We start from the raw sequence: 21,747 nt of genomic DNA on the forward strand, positions 1-21,747 counted from the left end.
TAAGAGGCTCACCTCTGAATAGAAATCATTTTGTAAAAGTAAGAATCTTTCACATCATTCTTTTTTTTTTTTCTTTACCTTTTTAAAATATAAATTTATTTATTTTAATTGGAATAATTGTAATTACTTTACAATGTTGTATTGGTTTTGCCATACATCAACATGAATCCACCACGGGTGTACATTCACATCATTCTTGAAAGACATGTCTTTATGTCTAGAAAGAGTTAGAAAATTTGGAACTGATAGTTTTTATCTTTATTTTGACTGGTTGTAAAATTGAGAAATTTGTTTGGTGTACAAATGTTTCACATTATTATTAAGACTATGGCAGAAGTTGGAAGCATAAAGTGGAAATTCATAAAACTCTACTATTATTATAAATGAAAGTACTTTGTTAAACTTGAAAAAAAATTACAAGAAATTCTGCATATGATGTGACTACAGGAGCAGAGTTGCAGGATAGGACTGTCCAGGTCAGTTACCATATATGTAGATTCTTCTGTCTGTGGGAAACTCTGAATCTATAACATCAACAAGTTAATGGCTAGTTCCTAGATATATAATTTAAAACATTTTCTAAAGTGGATTTCAGATCCTGAAATAGAGAAACATTATGGCAAGATTTTACATGGTGTTCTGAATGAGAACAAGAACAGAATACCTTGATATTCATTCAGTTCAGTTCAGTCGCTCAGTTGTGTGCGACTCTTTGCAACCCCATGAATCACAGCACGCCAGGCCTCCCTGTCCATCACCAACTTACTACCTCTTAACTTTTAGGGGTTTCCCAAGTGGTGCTAGTAGAAAAGAACCCATTTGCCAATCCAGGAGATTTAAGAGATGTGGGCTTGATCCCTGGGTAGAGAAGATCCCCTGGAATATAAGAAATGGCAACCCACTCCAGAATTCTTTCCTGCAGAATCCCATGGACAGAGGAGCCTGGTGCTCCAAAGAGTCAGACATGACTGATGTGAATTAGCATGCATGCATACTTTTTATGGTGCCTCTGAATCCCTTTACTCTATTTGCCTCCAATATTAGGACTTCCATCATGCATCTGTACAGATTTATTCACTGAATTCTGTGACATTTTCCTATATTGGATGTAAAGCATTGCAGCCAAGCAACCTCATTGCAGTAAAGGTGAGGCCCTAATAGAGTTGGAAATGCTCATGGTACTCATTTTATTTTGACTGAAAGTTTAGGTAGTTGGGATTATATATCAGATTATTTGAGCCAGCCACATTCTCTAGTGTCTTATTTAAACCCTTAGGCAATGACAACATCATAATTTGAAACTTGGAATTTATCAGAGTACTAAACTATTGGAGTTCTTACATGGCATGCAGTTCAAATACAGTTATAATTTCTCTCCAGTTCAAAATCTAACCCCATCAAGATTTTATCTCTTGCTAACTTAGTTTTACTACTTAATCTGAGTAGGACTCTGTGGATCTGCTGGGCCTGGAAGCCTTTCTTTGTTCCCGGTTTCCTGTAGGTCACACTCTAGCCTCTGTGACCTTCCCTGGATTCCAAACAGTTGCTAATCAAGGGAGAAGAAGCCAAAAAAATCACCAGAGGCAATATTATAGAAATCAGAGAAGCTCATCAAATTTAGGAAACTGGCCACATGAGACCCTGTATTTGCCCTCGTATTATCAGTAACCCTGCCCTTGAACCATTGCTATAAAACTCCTCATCAAATCCTCCTGGGTTGGGACTCAGTTTTTCAATACACCCATTGTGTCCTTTGCATGACAAAGCAAAAATGCTATCCTTTTCTACTTCAACCAAAACTCTGTCTTAGAGATTCAATTTGGCACCAGTGTACACAGAAGCTGAGCTTTTGGCATCATCAAATAATTATTTCCTTAATCCTGTGGAAGAAATATGACTCCTGCCATAAACAAGCAAAGGATGTTGTGGCCATCATGACTTCAGCCACATAGCCTCCCAGACTGTGCACCCTGGTGGGGTACAGGATGGAGAAGAAACCTGAATATTGACTCTAGATAATTGAGATGCATATCATCAGAATGATTTCAAGGTGAAGAGGAAGAGTTAAAACTTACAATAGCTTCATGCTTCTTCTGTAACTCAGCTTGCTCCTTGCAAAATCACATAAGTCACATAGTCTTGGGAAAATGGAGACTTACAACAACGCTAGGAACTTAACCTTAACTCACTTACCCTTGCTCTGCTTTTGCGATTGCCCAACTCCTGTATACCAAAGCCTTTGACTGTGTGGATCACAAGAAACTGTGGAAAATTCTGAAAGAGATGGGAATACCAGACCCCCTGACCTGCCTCTTGAGGAACCTATATGCAGGACAGTAAGCAACAGTTAAAACAGGACATGGAACAACAGACTGGTTCAAAATAGGAAAAGGAGTACATCAAGGCTGTATATTGTCACCCTGCTTATTTAACTTATATGCAGAGTACATCATGAGAAATGCTGGGCTGGAAGAAGCAGAAGCTGGAATCAAGATTGCTAGGAGAAATATCAATAACCTCAGATATGCAGATGACACCACCCTTAGGGCAGAAAGTGAAGAGGAGCTAAGAAGCCTCTTGATGAAAGTGAAAGAGGAGAGTGAAAAAGTTGGCTTAAAGCTCAACATTCAGAAAATGAAGATCATGGCATATGGTTCCATCACTTCATGGGAAATAGATGGGGAAACAGTGGAAATACTGTCAGACTTTATTTTGGGGGGCTCCAAAATCACTGCAAATGGTGATTGCAGCCATGAAATTAAAAGACCCTTACTCCTTGGAAGAAACGTTATGACTAACCTAGATAGCATATTGAAAAGCAGAAATATTACTTTGCCAACAAAGGTCCATCTAGTCAAGGCTGTGGTGTTTCCAGTGGTCATGTATGGCTGTGAGAGTTGAACTGTGTAGAAAGCTGAGCACCGAAGAATTGATCCTTTTGAATTGTGGTGTTGGAGAAGACTCTTGTGAGTCCCTTGGACTGCAAGGAGATCCAACCAGTCCATTCTAAAGGAGATCAGTCCTGGGTGTTCATTGGAAGGACTGATGCTGAAGCTGAAACTCCAATACTCTGGCCACCTCATGTGAAGAGTTGACTCATTGGAAAAGACCTGATGCTGGGATTGATTGTGGGCAGGAGGCGAAGGAGATAACAGAGAGTGAGATGGCTGGATGGCATCACTGACTCGATGCACATGAGTTTGGGTGTACTCCGGGAGTTGGTGATGGATACGGAGGCCTGGCATGCTGTGATTCATGGGGTCACAAAGAGTGAGACACGACTGAGAGACTGAACGGAACTGAACCCCTGTAATCCTGCTTAACCATGCTTCTCTGTGTATAGGTCAGGCATTCCCCTGCCATGTCCTAACCACTGTTCCCATGTTCACAGCAAACCCCTAGTTTAAACTAGCCTATTAACAGTCAGCATTGCCCACTATAATCTGATGTCATGCACTGCCTATAAAAACTTTGGGCCCCTTTGTTCAAGGCTCAGAGCTTGGAGTGCTAACTTCTCTGGGCCAGCCAGTGTAAAGAAACCTGAATTCTCCAACTCTGAGTGAGATGCTAAGTTTCTCAATTGCTGATTTCTGCAATAAAGGAACCCAGACCCTTGCATTTTCCTGTATTAGATACAGAAGCACAAAATTCCATAAATTGAGGTGTGTGTTTTTCTTTAATTAATGAAACTGAGCAAAGAGATGGGGGGGCGGTTTCTTGTGGGGGCCCTCTTGGAAACAAAAGCCTTTCTGTGTCCCCCATTTTCTTGTTTGTGGGAAATAGGCTTCATTCAGCCTCCAAGATGACCCAAGGACAAAGGAGTAGATAAAACCAAGGAGGGTCTTGAAATGCAGGAATGGAAAAAACAGACCGTTATCATCTTTCCTGCCCTCATGTTGTAACAATTAATGGATTTTAGGTCCTTCTGAGCAATAGAACCTGTCTCCGCTCCTACCCTACATGGAGAAGGTATTTGCCTTACTCTTCCCCCACCCAGTATACGTGCCTCATTCAATCAGAAAATGACTCGCAAGATCCCCAATCCCACTCCTTGTATGCTAACTATAAAAGTGGAATAAGGATCCTTGTTCAGCACCGGTTCTCCCTTGAGCTGGCCTCCCGTTCTAACAGCATCTCCCATTGTAATAAACTATATTTTCCTCTCATTCTGTTTCACGTCTGAAAATTCTTTTCCAACCTGCACCCAGACCACGACACAAGCTTTTCCCTAGTTACAAAGTGAAGTGAAGTCGCTCAGTCATGGCCGACTCTTTGTAACCCCATAGACTGTAGCCCACCAGGCTCCTCCATCCATGGAATTTTCCAGGCAAGAGTACTGGAGGGGGTTGCCATTTCCTTCTCCAGGGGATCTTCCTGACCCAGGGATCAAACCCAGGTCTCCCACATTGCAGGCAGATGCTTTACCATCTGAGCCATCAGGGAAGACCCCAGTTACAAAGGACAAGTTCAAACAGCTACTAATAAGGGAAAGGAGGATATGTAGAAATAAGGGAGGAGTAGGAGTAGTCAAGAAACAATACTGCAGCCTTGGGGCAGGATCTTAGTTACTCCTCGAGAAATGTACATAACAATATCATCAAATTCTTCTTTAGGAATTAAGGCCCCTGTCTGGGTAAAAGATGGTAACTTCAGGCTGAGCACAAGATTTCTGGAGCATTAACCTGTTATCACACCACCAACTAATCAGAAGTCCTACAGTCTGCAGCCCTCATCTCAAATTTTACTTTTCAAAACTGCTCCCTGAAAACCATCTGGGAGTTTGGAAATTTTGAGAAAGAGCATCTGTTCTCCTTGCTTGGCCCAACAACAAATTTCTTTCCACTCCAAACTTTGTTTTGGTTTGTTTGGTCTCACTGTGTGACACACAAGAACCAGTTCTGTAACATTAACAGTAATAACTTGATGTGCAGACTATCTGACCCATGTTGCAAAAATTTCTGTATATCTTGGCCCTTTTCATATCACAGTTCCTCAAAGCTAAATGAGAGGCTGTCTTTTGAGCTTAAGTCCACAGAAAGTCTGTCAAATAGTACAAAATTCTCAGCTTTTATGTTATGTTTTTCATTTTTGTTTTTCCCCAATTCCACAATAGAAATGAGTAAAATAATGATCTTTCCCTGTTCTAGTTATCTTTCTTTAAAACATGTTAAGGTTTGATTGAGGTAATGACATAGTATAGCTGTGCTTCATATTTTTAATCTTAAATTGAAAACCATAATTCCTCATATTTGAAGGGGAACAAATTTGCCACCCTCAAGTATATCTCTGTCATTTTAATTATTTTAAAATAAGAAGCATCTCTATGAACAAATATAGTGGAAGTGATAGAATTCCAGTTGAGCTATTTCAAATTCTAAAACATGATGATGTTTAAGTGCTGCACAGAGTATGGCAGCAAATTGGAAAACTCAGCAGTGGCCACAGGACTGGAAAAGTTCACTTTTCATTCCAATCCCAAAGAAAGGCAATGTCAGATAATGTTCAAACTACCACAAAATAGCACTCATCTCAAATTTTAGCAAAGTAATGCTCAAAATTCTCCAAGTAAAGCTTCAACAGTATGTGAACCATGAACTTTCAGATGTTTAAGATGGATTTAGTAAAGGCAGAGGAACCAGAGATCAAATTGCCAACATCTGTTGGATCATCAAAAAAGCAAAATTCCAGAAAAAAAAACCCATCTATTTCTACTTTATAGACTACTCTAAAGCCTTTTACTGTTTAGATCACAACAAACTATGGAAAATTCTTCAAGAGATGGGAGTATCAGACCACCTAACCTGCCTCCTGAGAGATGTGTATGCAGGTCAAGAAGAAACAGTTAGAACCGGACACGGAACAACAGACTCGTTCCAAATGGGGAAAGGAGTACTTCAAGGCTGTATATTCTTACCCTGCTTATTTAACTTATATTCAGAGTACATCATGCAAAATGCCAGGCTGGATGAATCACAAGCTGGAATCAAGATTGTGGGAGAAATATAAACAACCTCAGATATGCAGATGACACCACCCTTATGGCAGAAAGTGAAGAGGAACTAAAGAGCCTCTTGATGAAAGTGAAAGAGGAGAGTGAAAAAGCTGGCTTAAAACTCAACATTCAGGTCGGTGAGGTGGCGGCGGTGGCGGCTTGGCAGGGGGGTTCAGGCTTCAGGGGCCAGCCACCGCCATGATCCTGCTAGAGGTAAACAACCGCATCATCAAGGAGACGCTCCTGCTCAAGTTCGAGAACGCAGCTGCTGGAAACAAACCAGAATCTGTAGAAGTAACATTTGCAGGTTTTGATGGAGTCCTCTATCATATTTCAAATCCTAATGGAGATGAAACAAAAGTGATGGTCAGTATTTCTTTGAAATTCTTCAAGGAACTTCAGGCACATGATGGTGATGACTTATTAAAGAGGGTGTTATGGAAGTTACTTGGTAAATCCAGAATTAGGAAACAATGTCTCTTTGCTATATGACCTTGAAAATCTGCCTGCATCCAAGGTTCCATCCTGCATCAGGCTGGCATGTTGAAACGAAACTGTTTTGCCTCTATCTTTGAGAAATACTTCCAGTTCCAAGAAGAGGGCAGGAAGGAGAGAACAGGGCAGTTATCCATTATAGGGATGATGAGACCATGTATGTTGGGTCAAAAATAGAGTCACAGTAGTCTTCAGCACAGTGTTTAAGGATGACGACGATGTGGTCATTGGAAAGGTGTTCATGCAGGAGTTCAAAGAAGGATGCAGAGCCAGCCACACAGCCCCACAGGTCTTCAGCCACAGGGAACCTTCCCTAGAGCTGAAAGATACCGATGCTGCCGTGGGTGACAATCGGCTATATTACCTTCCTGCTGTTCCCTCACCGTCAACCTGATCCACACGTTCCAAGGCTACCTGCACTACCACATCAAGTGCTCAAAGGCTTATATTCAAACACGTATGAGGGCAAAAACATCCAACTTCCTGAAGGTGCTGAACCGTGCACCCCCAGATGCCAAGAAAAGAAATGAAAACAATCGCAGGGAAGACGTTCTCATCCCACTAACTCTTGGAAACAGGAAGAGGAAGCGGCTGGCAACTGAAGGCTGGAACACTCGCTACTGGATAATCATAGCTTTTAATGTTGCATCTCTTCAGGTTCCTAAGGGATTCTCCGTTTTGGTTCCATTTTGTACATGTTTGGAAAATAATCTGCAAAAACAAGCTGTGCTTGCAAGGACTTCATGGTCCCCCCCCCCACCCCCCCCACCCCCCAAAAAAAGAATTCCACTTGATCAACTTAATTCCTTTTCTTTATCTTCCCTCCCTCACTCCCCTTTCCCGCCCCTTCTTTTCCAAGCTGTTTTGCTTTGCAATATGTTACTGGTAATGAGTTGCAGGATAATGCAATCTTGACTTGTTTTCTCTAAGAAAGAAAAAAAAAATCTTTCTATCTTAAAAAAAAAAAACAAAAACCCTCAGCATTCAAAAAATGAAGATCATGGCATCTGGTTCCATCACTTAATGGCAAGTAGATGGGGAAGCATTGGAAACAGTGAGAAACTTTATTTTGGAGGGCTCCAAAATCACTGCAGATGTTGACTGCAGCCATGAAATTAAAAGGCACAAAAAGAAAGAAAAGAAAATCTGGAAGAAAATCTGTGACTAACCTAGACAGCATATTAAAAAGCCGAGTCATTACTTTGCCAAGTCTAGTCCATATAGTCAAAGCTATGGTTTCTCTAGTAGTCATATATCGATGCGAGAGTTGGACTGTAAAGAAAACTGATTGTCAAAGAACTGATGCTTTTAAACTGTGGTGTTGCAGAAGACTCTTGAGTGTCCCTTGGACTGAGAGGAGATCCAACCAGTCAGTCCTAAAGGAAATCAGTCCTGAATATTCATTGGAAGGACTGATGCTGAAGCTGAAACTCCAATACTTTGGCCACCTGATGTGAAGAACTGACTCATTGGAAAATACCCTGATGCTGGGAAAGATTGAAGGCAGGAGAAGAAGGGGATGACAAAGGATGAGATGGTTGGATGGCATCACCAACTTGATGGACATGAGTGTGAATAAGCTTCAGGAGTTGGTGATGGACAGGGAAGCCTGGCATGCTGCAGTCCATGGTGTCACAAAGAATCCAATACAACTGAATGACTGAACTGAACTAAATGAACTGAAGGCTTGACTATGAAACACTGATTTAAATAACCTGTGTTTGTATCCTGACTATGGTTACTTGAGGTCATCACATAGTATAGTTGTGCTTCATATTTTTAATCTTAACTTGAAAACATAATTCCTCACATTTGAAGGGGAGCAAAATTGCCACCCTCAAATATATCTTTGGCATTTTAATAATTTTGAACTAATTAATTTTCTTACAGCAGATGTGGGGAAAATTGTGAATACCAAATAGGAGTTATTTTAGTGTAAGAAATATTTGCATTTGTAAGGGAAATCTCTATTTGGAAGTGTTTCTCTCTATACCAGGTATGAAAGGGAAAGTTGCCCAGTCATATCCAACTTTTTGCAACCCCATGGATATTAGAGTCTATGGAATTCTCCAGGCCAGAATATTGGAGTGGGCAGCCTTTCCCTTCTCCAGGGGATCCACCCAACCAGGAATTGATACCAGGTCTTCCCCATTGCAGGCAGATTCTTTACCAGGTAAGCCACAAGGGAAGACCAAGAATACTGGAGTGGGTAGTCTATCCCTTCTCCAGCATATCTTCCCAACCCAGGAATTGAACCAAAGTCTCCCCCATTGCAGGGAGATTCTTTACCAATTGAACTATTAGGGAAGCCCATACCAGGAAGTGAAGGATGAGAAAAACTCCTTTTATCAATGGAAAAAGGAATGAGGAATCTTGTAACAACTTTGCCCTTCTTTATTTTGAGTTTCCTGGTCACTGCTCAAAACTGACTCTCTTCATACCCAACATCTTCTTTTGTCTTTATTAAAGATGGTATTTAATGGGAGAACTTTAGCTATTTTGGTGAGTTCTTCAATTTCTCTTGATCTCTTCCATTTATACATATTATTAAACTTTCATTTGATTTTCTCCTGTTAATCAATCTCATAACAATTTACTTGTAGACCACCAGAAGTACAAAGAAAGATGTAAGGAAATGTCTTCCTCCCTCTCATGGTATATCTGGGAGACGTAAAGAGTAATGTATGTGACTGTACCTAAAAATTACATGATTCATAGAAGGTTCAAATAAAGACAATAAAATCTTAATCTAATTCTGAGGCAGTGTTCAAATTTAAAAATAAATTAAAAAAAATACATATTCATAATATATATATAATGAATATAAAATATATTCAAAATATACATATTCAATCACATATATTTATTGAGCATCTTCTACTCAGTGTAGATAACTGAAAAATATACCTACTTGGTGATGAAACCAAGCAGGACACTGTGGGGCTCACACAGAGAAGCCTTTTTGTGTCCACTGTTTCTTGCTTGCTGGAAATAGATTTCAACTTTCAAGACATTACCTGAATCCCAAATGGCAAGTCCAAACAAGTTGCTAATCAGGAAAGGGAGGGGAAGAACAGTCAAGAAATAATAGTGTGAGGGGATGATCCAGAGAGATGATATGGGGTCGGAGGTGGGAGGGGGGTTCATGTTTGGGAACTCATGTACACCTGTGGTGGATTCATGTCAATGTATGGCAAAACCAATACAGTATTGTAAAGTAAAATAAAGTAAAAAAAAAAAAAAAAAAAAAAAAAGAAAAGAAACAATAGTGTGGCCTTGGAACAGGATCCTGATTTTGCCTCAAGGGATACACACAACAGTATTTTTGAGCTTTTCTGGGGAATTAAAACCCCAACAAATGAAAGATGTTAACTGCTTGATGAAGCATTCTTCATTCTGAAGAAAAAGTCACAATTTGGTAACCTTGAAAACCACATAAATTCATCAGGAGACTACCTGAGACCAGATTAAAGGAATGCACACCCAGTACACACTGATTATTACCAGTTACCCTACCTTTGAACCATTGCTATAAAACTCCTTAACAAATCCTCCTGGTTTGGGACATAGTTTTTGAGGGCATGAACCTACTGTGTCCCCCTTTGCCTGGTAAAGCAGTAAAGTTGTTTTTTCATACTTCACCCAAAACTCTGTTTCTGAGATTCAATTCAACACCAGTGCACAGGGCCACTTTTTCAGCATCAAGGATACACAATTCCAAATAATACTTAAAAAAAAAAAAAAAAAAGAATATATTTTTCCCCACAGACATTAGGATATATTTGTGAAGTTCTATTAAAAACAAAAAACTTTGCTGAAGCCAGTTTCTTTATGACATAAGACTTTTTAGTAAAAGTTTTTTCTCATGGCAAGTTTGCACAGTCTCAATTACAAAACATAGATAGGAATGTCCCCGTAAAAAATAAATGAGGTAGCCTTTAGTACTCTCATGTAATAACAGGTCCACTGATTTTCTTCTCTTGCCAACTCTCTGATTAGGAGAATTAAGAGTCAATATTCTGGCCTGGAAAATTCCATGGATTGTATAGTCCATGGGATTGCAAAGAGTGGGACACAACTGAGGGACTTTCACTTTCACTTTTCAGAGACATATGCTAAATGATAATTAATGAAAGACAAGAGAAAAAGAAGATCTCATTTATCAGGTAAATAAAAGTTTTTGCATCTGCTTGAAAATAATTTTGGCTTGAACAAACAGTTCAAATGTCAGAATGATTCAGAGTGGCAACCATTGAATATCCATTTTTTTACATTGTCAACTAAGCCAAACTCAACTTCTCCTGCTTTGTAAGTCTGTCTATCACTAATTGCAATGTATAGGAAAGCTCAAATAACAACGGTAGCAACATTCTACTCAACTGCTGTAACAACCTCTGATGGTGCACCCTGAGGGGACTATGGATAGGAAAGCACAAGATACTGGCCTCCAGATAGCTGAGGTGCAAATCATAGGAATGATTTCAATGAGACCAGACTCCTGCAACTCCCCTTATGTAGATAAATGTTAAACACCTTGAGAGAATACCTGGTTTTCTTGAGATATCTGATTTTCTTTAACAAAATATTTTGATGTTCCAACCACCTGGTTTTTTTTGCAAAATCTCCTGTACATTCTGGCTCCTCTCTTACATCTTTAGAGCAGTGCTTCAGATCTATCTGAGAGGCTGCATCCTGAGTTTAAGCCCTCAGGTTTGTTTAAAAAATAAAACATACTTTTCAGCTTTTAGGTTGTACATTTTTTTTCAGTAAACAATGGATAAAAAAATTATACAATATTAAATACCAGCTTAATAATATCAAGTTACTAAAATCTATATTCAAGAAAGATATAAGTATATATTTACAAAATAAAAACCTTTCCCTTACCTTTTCTGGAAAAACTTCCCAAAAGATTTTCCTGATATTTAACTCTGTGAAAAATAAAAATTTGTGGCCTCAGCTTAGCTAATTAGTAACAATGAAAATAAACAATTATTAGGTTTGTATGACTGGGATAAAATATCCAAACTGCTTGAATAAAAAATCACTTGCCCCAAGTTGGATCGAATAAAACTTCTGATGGCCTTTGGGACAATGAAAAACATAGATGTTGTACCAGTAAAGCCTATTTTGAGTTCCCTGTCTTTCCCACTGTTTCAGACGGCCCTTGGCAAATTCCTCTGTATTGTTTTCACTCTCTCTCTCTCTCTCTCTCTCTCTTTTTTTTTTTTTTTTTCCCATTTTAGCTCCCATCAGCTTAACCCTCCTAGTTCAGGGCTTAGCAGGTCAACTTGGAGCTAGCAAGTGGTTCCATCCAAAAGCAGAATTCCTAGCCCTTCTTTTAGTCCTGAATTCCATACCAGAATCCCTCCCTTAGGTCCAGTCTGCATTGCCCAGTTTATGATGGCTTCTGGTGAAGCCTAACAGGATCCTACTGTCCTCTCCTGGGTACAACAACCTTTCTGTGTCCCTTATTTCATTGTATGAAAAAGATTTCAGACTTCTAGAACTTCCCTGAGTTCTAAAGGACAGATTCTAGCAGTTACTATTTAGGGAAGACAAGAAATGCAGAAACAAAGAAGGAAGTTCCAGAAATAGTTCAACAAAGAAGAAACTCTAAGAAAAGTAAGATTTCAGTTTCTCCTTGAAATCTCCTTGAGGGATATATACATGATATATATGGGTTCTTCTGAGGGAATTAATGCCTCAACTCTGGTAGAGGATGGTAACTTCAGGTTTAGCACAAGATTCCTGGAGCACCACTCTGCTGATTTACATCAACCATTCAGAAAAATGAAGCAAAACAAACAAACAAAAAAATTACACTTCCTGCATCTCTCACTCCAAAATAACCTAATTAAAAGATTTATTTCATATCTTTAGTAAAAAATTAATTAGATAAAAGGTACTTAAAACCAAGTCACAACTCAGCTTTTTAGGGAGCTGGAATCAACTGCATTTTTGTTGTAAATCTATGCAGAGCCAAAGATGTAGCTCTAGAAGTTCACAGTTCATCTGCTTTTGTTTTGTTTTGGTCAGTCTCTCAACTTTTCCTATCGAAATGTTTGAAAAGATAAGGACATAGGAAACTGAATTGCCCTGCATTTAATCTGTTCTTTTGTAATGTACATTTTCTATCCACATCTTTTCTAAGACCTTAGAGTCATTCTTTAGAAAGCAAACTTCAGGGTGAAGGTTCTTCAGACAGGAAAAAATAAAAAGGAGGTATTTGAAAACTGAGCCAGTGAGAAATCTTACAAATCTTTTCCAAAGGTCCAAGTATCTATTTACATCAGTCTGTATGTTGTGTGTGTGTGTGATGTAAGTTATATTTTCCTACCTCTGGATGATATTGCTGAAATTAATTTAAGAAGAGCTCTATCTAGTTGGTTTGAAGGCTAGATCTTGTGAGAATGGAGCATCAACAGCAACTAATCAAAATGCTTTTGAAATTCATGTGATTTGAGATAATCTTTCAGTAAACAGAAGTTTGTATGGGACTTCCCTGGTTGTCCAGTAGTTAAGAATCCACCTCACAATGCAGGGGATGAGGGTTTGATCTCTGGTCAGGGAACTAATACCCTTCACACCTAGGGACAACTAATGCTGTACACCACAAATGGAGAGTCCATACACCAGTGTGAAAAAGGTTCCACGTGATGCAACAGAGATCCTACTTGCTGTAACTGAAACCAAAAGTAGCCAAATAAATAAATAATTAAAAAAGTTAAATTTGTTGGTTTAATCGAAGCACACATTTTTAAAGTTATCAATACTGAATATAATACAAATAAACAACCTTTATTGTAAATAATGAGTTCAAGTTATCTCTGTCAGAAAATTTGTCAGCAAAAATAACTTAGAATGGAGGATGATTTTGACTTTCTCATAAAGATTTTTTGGGTAATCTAAACAATTATTGGATGCAAATAATTTAGATAGATATTAGTAGGATAAGAGCTTATAGATAGAAAATTTTATCAAAAATTATATTTAATGGTACATGTTCTTTACAATAGCTTCCAAAATCATTTAGGTAAATTGACTTTCAGTCAGTTCAGTTCAGTTCAGTCGCTCAGTCGTGTCCGACTCTTTGCAACCTCATGAATCACAGCACGCCAGACCCCCCTGTCCGTCACCAACTCCTGGAGTTCACTCAAACTCACGTCCATCGAGTCAGTGAGTCATGCTAAATTCAATGATAGAAATTTATTATATATCTTTCAAACTGAACAAAAACAAACAGAAAATGAGCAACTTTAAGAGCTATGAGTTAATTTTTATTTGGGCCTTACTGAGGATTGTCGATCAAGAGACAGCCTCTCAGATAGCATTGAGGAACTGCTCCAAAGAAGCAGAGGAAGAGGACAGTATATATGTGATTTTGGTGAAGGGGGTACCTGAAATAAAACATACATCTTGGTCGAAGGTTATTGGTAGTCACAAGGAATAAACGTCTCTGTTAATAATTTTAGTGCTGTTTTAAGTATGAAAAGATGCAAAAGTTTGAGGTTATAAAAATTTCTCCTGAAATTATTTAATACTATCTGAAATATGTTCTGCTGATTTTTCCTCAGGCACACTGTGCCTCATTCCTGATCTCTACCCTGAACTCTTTTCACGGGCTGTTGAAGGTCAGTAACTCCAGTGGTTAATTACCTAATCCCTGTACAGCTGGATGGTGAGTGGCATTCTTTTTTTGACATCTACATCATTCCAAATAGGAAAAGGTAAAATAGTGAACTATTAATTACAGAATATAGGCTTTTCTACTCTTGATGTCCTATTACAGAGGAAACAGATACTTGGATCTAATAGAAAACATATATTGTACTATCTGAGAAATTATTCATGAAAAGTACATTTCTGGAAATTATTTAAAAAGAAATTACGTGATTTCCAATCTAAAGAATGCTAATGTAAAGAACAGTTCATTATTTCTTTTTTTTTTCCATTAAAACTTAAGGTTTCTAAAGATAAAAGTTCTAATATATATAAGTGAAGAAAAATAGAATGTGTTTTGGCTAAGAAAAGTATGCGAAATGAAGATGTATTATTGTTAAAGGAAATAAGATTAATTTCATATAAACTACAACTTCTGGTTACTAAGAAAGAGAAGGAAGAAAATGAAAGACAAATTAAATGTATATGAAAAGAAAAAGACATAGAGAAAATTTTGCCTTGCATGATCAAGCTTGCTGAAATAGAATTGCTATTTAAGAGTTTTAAAAATTAATCTTTAATATCAATAATGTACTTATGTAAAACTAGAATCTAATTTCCTTTCATATTCTAAAAGGACAAATTTTTGTGGTCTGCTCTTTATAATAAGAAATTATAAGAAGGCTTTTTTTACTTTTTAACTGATCTGTTTAGAAAACTAAGATTCTGTTTTTATGAAAGCTATTTTTATTCTATTTTATGTTGTCTTACTCAAGTCTGATTATTTAAGTAGAATAAATTTGCTTAATATTAAAAGAGATGTTTTTCTAGTAGATAATGAAGTATTAAATTTCATAATGATTTATAATTCTGTGGTGTTTTAAGAGTTTTAAAACTTGAAAAAATATTTTGGACAAAATTTCCAAAATCAAATTCTAAATAAATCATTTTGACTGCAATGTAAGTTTGGAATGTTCCACAGGTACCCTAGAACATTTCAAACTATATGTTCTCTCCTCTTTAAAAGAAGAGGACTATTAAACTAATTAGGGCTTACTTGCATTGTCACATAAGTGATTCTAAATCTTTGATTATATTTGAATAGATATATGTTATTAATGTGAATATCCTAGACATTGTGAAATTCTTAGAAATCTGAGATGTCCCATTATAATTCTGTAAGCAACTATTTTGGCCCTTTCCTGTTTCTCTATTTCTGTTCACCTTACACCTTAATTACAAACTTGAGCTCTCTAGGTAAAATTTTTACTTATCTCCTGACTTTTGTTCTACTAAATGCACACAATGCATTATCTAAACTGTTGATTTTCCCCCTAGATTAAAAGAATTCAAAATGAAGAATTACTAGCTAAAGAATGAGTGGCTCTCTACCCCCTAGAAGTCTCCTTAGCAATCCTGTAGGCAGAACTTGTGGGCAAGATGATGTCTGAAGAAAGCTTATGAGGAATCAGCCAGACTGTGCATGATGAAAAGTGATGTAGAACCTAACCTTCTGCCTCAATGGTTACCTGAGATTACTTCGCCTTTTTCCTTCTAAAAATTTATGGATGAGCAGAATATCATGTTGGCTTTTGGGAATATGAGCCCAACTTCTTCCTCAATGGCCTGATTTCTGATTAGAAGAGCTTACCTTCCACCAACATTTGCCTCTGGAATAGTGGCTTTTGAGTGGAAGGTAACTGAACTTGAGTTCAAAAACAATTTTATCATTCTTAATTTTAATTATCTTAAAATGTTCTACAATGTCCTCTGAGACCACAATTTTAAAATATCAAGAAGTAAATTATTTTCTTTTTTTAATATAAATTTATTTATTTTAATTGGAGGTTAATTACTTTGCAATATTGTATTGGTTTTGCCATACATCAACATGAATCCACCACAGGTATACACGTGTTCCCCATCCTGAACCCCCCTCCCTCCTCCCTCCCCATACCATCCCTCTGGGTCGTCTCAGTGCACCAGCCCCAAGCATGCTGTATCCTGCATCGAACCTGGACTGGCAATTCGTTTCATATATGATATTATACATGTTTCAATGCCATTCTCCCAAATCATCCCACCCTCGCCCTCTCCCACAGAGTCCAAAAGACTGTTCTAGACATCTGTGTCTCTTTTGCTGTCTCCCATACAGGGTTATCGTTACCATCTTTCTAAATTCCCTATATATGAGTTAGTATACTGTATTGGTATTTTTCTTTCTGGCTTTCTTCACTCTGTATAATAGGCTCCAGTTTCATCCACCTCATTAGAACTGATTCAAATGTATTCTTTTTAATGGCTGAGTAATTCTCCTTTGTGTATATGTACCACAGCTTTCTTATCCATTCATCTGGCGATGGACATCTATTGGTATTCTTTACCTGCAGAAATTGGTTTTGTCAAAATTGAGACACTGAGGCTGAAATTGAGCATCAGGTCAAAGTTCTAGCTGACTTTCAAGCAAAGACAGCATCAACCGAATCCGTAAGGACTGTGGCACATATATATAAAATCCATTCTGCTTCTGCAAACATGACCCTTTTTGCTAGACTTTTGTCAACCTGATGCTCTTGTTACATGACAACAGTCTGTTTATGAATCAGAAAAATTTAGGTGGGAAACAAGATGGCTTCTGGGATCTTCCTGGCTCCATAGCAGACTCCATTTTTCAGGTTTTTTTTTTTTTTTTTTTTCCTCAATACCTTCACTCATCACAATACAATTAAAAAACTAGTTTTGTTTTTCTATTTTGTTGTTCAGACCTCCTCCCTCTGATCCTTGAATAACTCCATCTGGATTCACTGAACTATCATTTAGTATGGTTTTCAGTATGTCCTTGTTATTGTCTTTTCTAAATTATTTAAAACCTTCCCCTCTCACAGTGCTGACACACTCACAGTGGAAAGAAACTGTTAGAAAATATGTTTCCCATGTGGGGTATACCTTCCGCAACCCCTGGTGGTTAAGGCACACACTTCACTGGGCAAATTAAATAAACCTTAATGGAGCCTTGCAGACTTCTTGGGATTTTCACTGTTCTTACTTTACTCAGTCACTGGGCAAGGTTAAGAGAAGTAATAGAAAATCCTGTTTCAAGCAGAACAAAAATTAATACATGAGACTGGGTCAACTGATGAAGATATTTTTATGACATTACGTTTAAAATATTGCTCGCTCTTTAATGATTTTTTCCATATTTAAATAACTTTTTCTCTTACTCTCTCAAATTTTGTAAGCTATTAAAAGGTTTTTGCTGAACCATGAAAGATGCTGGGATTCTTAGCCTCCAGAGGAAAAGAATTCAATCTGGAGCCAGAGACAATGCTTGACTGCTCAGAGTTTTGTGTAATAGAGTTTTATTAAAGTATAAAGGAGATAGAGAAAGCTTCTGACATAGACATCAGAAAGGGGCAGAAAGAGTGTCCCCTTGCTAGTGTTAGCAATGGAGTTATATACCTTTTAATTAGTTATTACAATGAATCAAAAAAAAAAAATGTCTGGAGGTTGTAAAGATCTTACTAGACCCACTCCCATAATTTACATTTTAAGATAACAGAATTAATCAGAAGGTTTTCAGGAAGGAGAAACTGTCCTCAAGCAGGATACATTGCTGTTGTATAATCCCTAGTACAGAGTTTAAACTGAGTTGTGTAATTGACTAAGACTAAGGACTGCAAGGAGATCCAACCAGTCCATTCTGAGGGAGATCAGTCCTAGGTGTTCTTTGGAAGGAATGATGCTAAAGCTGAAACTCCAGTACTCTGGCCACCTCATGGGAAGAGTTGACTCATTGGAAAAGACTCTGATGCTGGGAGGGATTGGGCGCAGGAGGAGAAGGGGACGACAGAGGGTGAGATGGCTGTATGGCATCACCGACTCAATGGACATGAGTTTGAGTGAACTCCGGCAGATGGTGATGGACAGGGAGGCCTGGCGTGCTGCAATTCATGGGGTCACAAAGAGTTGGACATGACTGAGTGACTGAACTGAACTGAACTGAAGGAATGTAGACAAAAAAACGTTTGTCCTTTCCTCCTCCTTGAGAATTCTAGACCCCTATCTCCACTTTGAGAGCCCCAGACCCCTTTCTCCTCCTTGGGAATTCCAGACACCTCTCTCCTTGGGGACACCCGGACTTCTTATCAATATGCCTAGGAACTGACTCTCTCAATATGCCATTATGAACAAAGTTAAAACATTTAATTTTTCTCCTACCTGGTACCTCTAATATTTGAAAACCCTTAGGTAGCATTTTTATTTTCATCCATCTTGTAACAAAACACATTTGGAAACATAAGATACATTACCAAGGCATTGACTGGAAAAAAAAAAAAAAATTGAAATGGCATTGAAGAGAAAGTCTGAAACTTTAAGTTTCAACAAAGCAATTTTAGAAATGAGCTTATATAGTCAATCACTGTTCTTGTTGCATTTTTATAAGGAATCAGGCCAAGTTTAATACAAAATAAATCAATCTTTGGTAAAAACGGGGGGTAATTGTAGAGAAAAATAAATATTTGAATTTTTTTTCAATATTAGATTCTGGTCTTGTAAATTTCATTTTAGGTATATTTATACCTATAAGGGCTTCCCAGGTGGCAATGATGGTAAATAACCTCCCTGCCAATGCAGGAGACATAAGAGACATGGGTTCAACCCCTGGGTTGGGAAGATCCCCTGGAGGAGGGCATGGCAACCCATTCCAGGATTCTTGCCTGGATAATCCCATGGACAAAAGATCCTGGAAGGCTATAATTCCACAGGATCACAAAGAGTTGGACGAGTTGGACACAACTGAAGCGACTTAGCATGCACATATACCTATAAACTGGTCTGGGTCCTGAATTCTAATTTCCACAAATATTTAGCTACAGCTCACCAAACTAACATTTTTCCGTCTCTCCTTCCCTTCTTATTTGAATTGTTAAGAACAAATGCAGCACTTGAGCTCAATTGGGAGGGATCTTGTAAAGTGTTCTTAAACACTGACACTGACAAAAGGTGGAAGGTATTGAGCCTGGAGGACACATGTCACAATCAAGGAAGAATCTAACAAATGCTCATTCTGAACAAATGTTGGAGACTCTGAATCAAATTGATGAGGAAACAAATAGCTGACATAGAGCTAGACTGCTTCCATCCAAGACATAAGTTCAAGATTTCACACTTTAAGCAAATGCAAAACATTTTCTTCTTATTATTATTTTTTTTTTTTTCTTTTCCTCTGGCATTACCCTAGAAAGGTATTTCTCAAATCACTGCTAAGGTGAGGGGAAGGGGATGGGAGTAACATCAACAACTTAGGATGACTCTTTACTTCAGGCTAGAAGATTCTCTTCCCACATGCTCTAAATTGCTGGATGACTCCTGGCCTGAATGGGTAAATGTGCCCTGAAAGGATTTGCCTTTGTCTGTGGAATATATCTTCCTCTTTGGGCCCACAAATAGCTAGATGTCTTGTGCATAATGGGGCAATGCCTCTTAGATTACCTAACTGTGCCCTAACTGTTCCAAAAAGGACCTACTCAGAGGCTTCTCATGATTCAGGGCTTATTTTCCTTGTCAGGGCCCTACTTCCTTGATTAAGACTAAATATAAATAAGGCTATTATCAGAAATCTCTCCTTAACAATTGAATATATTGTAGATTTCCCTGCTAAGATATTAGTTGCCCAGAAAAATCTTTGCACTCTGACAATGGCTGTTCATGATAATAGGATAGTTTTTGACTATCTTTTAGTTAGTCAAGGTGTATATGTTATAGCCAATACCATCTGTACCTGATTGACTCTTTTGGGAAACTTGAAACTCCTTTATATAAGATCAATCAGCAGGAGTTAAGTGTTGCTCCCACAATGAGGTCTTTCTTGATTGATTTTGGTCTTGAGCACTATATACTCCAAAGTATGTACACTCAAAAATTATGGATTATCCACATATTATAATTATAATAATCCCCCTGATCTGTTGTATTGTCTCAAAAACTTCAAATTTATGTTCACAAGTGATAACTACTGACTAAATTACATCCGTAATACTGGAATATCAGACAAGGAACAAAAGGAAACAAACATTATGAACCTGGAACATAATCTGAGAGTGTTATAAGGATTAAGCAAAAATACCATGCCCTATGGACATCATATCAAAGCTGAGCAAAGCTGCAAAGCATAGCTGAGGTTGATGCTGATGCTTCACATGTGGATCATTTCTCCCAGTTGTGGTGTGAGTCTGATCAAAAGGGCAGGGCGTGTGTGGATTATTTGCAGCCAAAGATGGAACTCTATGCAGTCAGCTAAAACAAGACCTGGAGTTTACCATGGCTCAGATCATTGGCTTCTTATTCCAAAATCCAGGCTTAAATTAAGAAAGTAGGAAAAACCACTAGGCCGTTCAGGTATGAACTAAATCAAAACACTTAGGATAGTACAGTAGAGGTGATCAATAGATTCAAGAGATTAGATCTGGTAGAGACAGTGCCTGAAGAACTATGGACAGAGGTTCATAACACTGTGCAAAAGTCAGTAACCACCAGGGAAGCCCTGTCAGTAACCAAAACCATCCAAAAAAAAGAGAGAGAGAAAAAAAGCAAAGAAAGGCAAGAAAATAAAGTTTTTGTCTGAAGAGGCCTTACACATAGCTGAGGAAAGATGTGAAGCAAAAAGCAAGAGAAAAAAGAAAAAAAAAGGGAAAGCTATACCCAACTGAATACAACTTCAGAGAATAATAAGTAGAGATAAGAAGACCTTCTTAAATGAGCAGTGCAAAGAAGTAGAGGAAAAATATAGAATGGGAAACACTAGAGATCACTTCAAGAACAAGAGGTATCAAGGGAAAATTTCATGCAAGGAAGGGCATGATAAAGGACAGAAACCGTAAGAACTTAACAGAAACAGAAGATATTAAAAAGACGTGGTAAGAACATATAGAAGAACTATACAAAAAAATATCTTAATGACCCAGATAATCATGATGATGCAGTCACTCCCCTAAAGCCTGACATCCTGGAGTGTGAAGTCAAGTGGGCCTTAGGAACAATTGCTACAAACAAGGCTAGTGGAAGTGATGGAGTTCCAGATGAGCTATTTAAAATCTTAAAAGTGATTACAGGTTTTTCTATTAGATCGTAGTTTTGATGACATAGAGTTCTATTATTTTTCTGTTGACCAATCATGATGCAATGGTTTTAAGTGAATAATCATAATTGTTAAGTTACATAATCAAGATTGATAGATATTTATCAGTTTTCACAATCAATAGCCAGACAAAATATAGAAGATAATTATAATTGCAAGCCATAATTGGAACATGATTAGCTTAAAATTACAAAATAATTACATGCAATTTGGAAAGTTGAGAGTGACAGAAGTGGGAGTGCATACATGAACATGTTTTTATCTGCCCAGCCAGTCTCTCTTTTGGTTGGTGCATTTAATTCATATATATAATGTAATCATCAATATATATGATCATATTGCTGTTTTCTTAATTTTTGGGGGTTTATTTCTGTAGGTTTTTTCCTTCTCTTGTGTTTCCTACTTAGAAAAGTTCCTTCAGCATTTGTTGTAAAGCTGGTTTGGTGGTGCTGAATTTTGT

The 21,747-nt window shown here is 37.8% G+C and overlaps 1 pseudogene; it reads left to right on the plus strand.

Moving 5' to 3' along the window:
• Positions 1 to 6,190: 6,190 nt before the first annotated feature.
• Positions 6,191 to 7,052, plus strand: LOC128059621 (actin-related protein 2/3 complex subunit 2-like; annotated as a pseudogene).
• The last annotated feature ends 14,695 nt before the right edge of the window (positions 7,053 to 21,747 follow it).

Source organism: Budorcas taxicolor, chromosome 14 (genome assembly GCF_023091745.1).
Source record: "Budorcas taxicolor isolate Tak-1 chromosome 14, Takin1.1, whole genome shotgun sequence".
NCBI lineage: Eukaryota > Metazoa > Chordata > Mammalia > Artiodactyla > Bovidae > Budorcas > Budorcas taxicolor.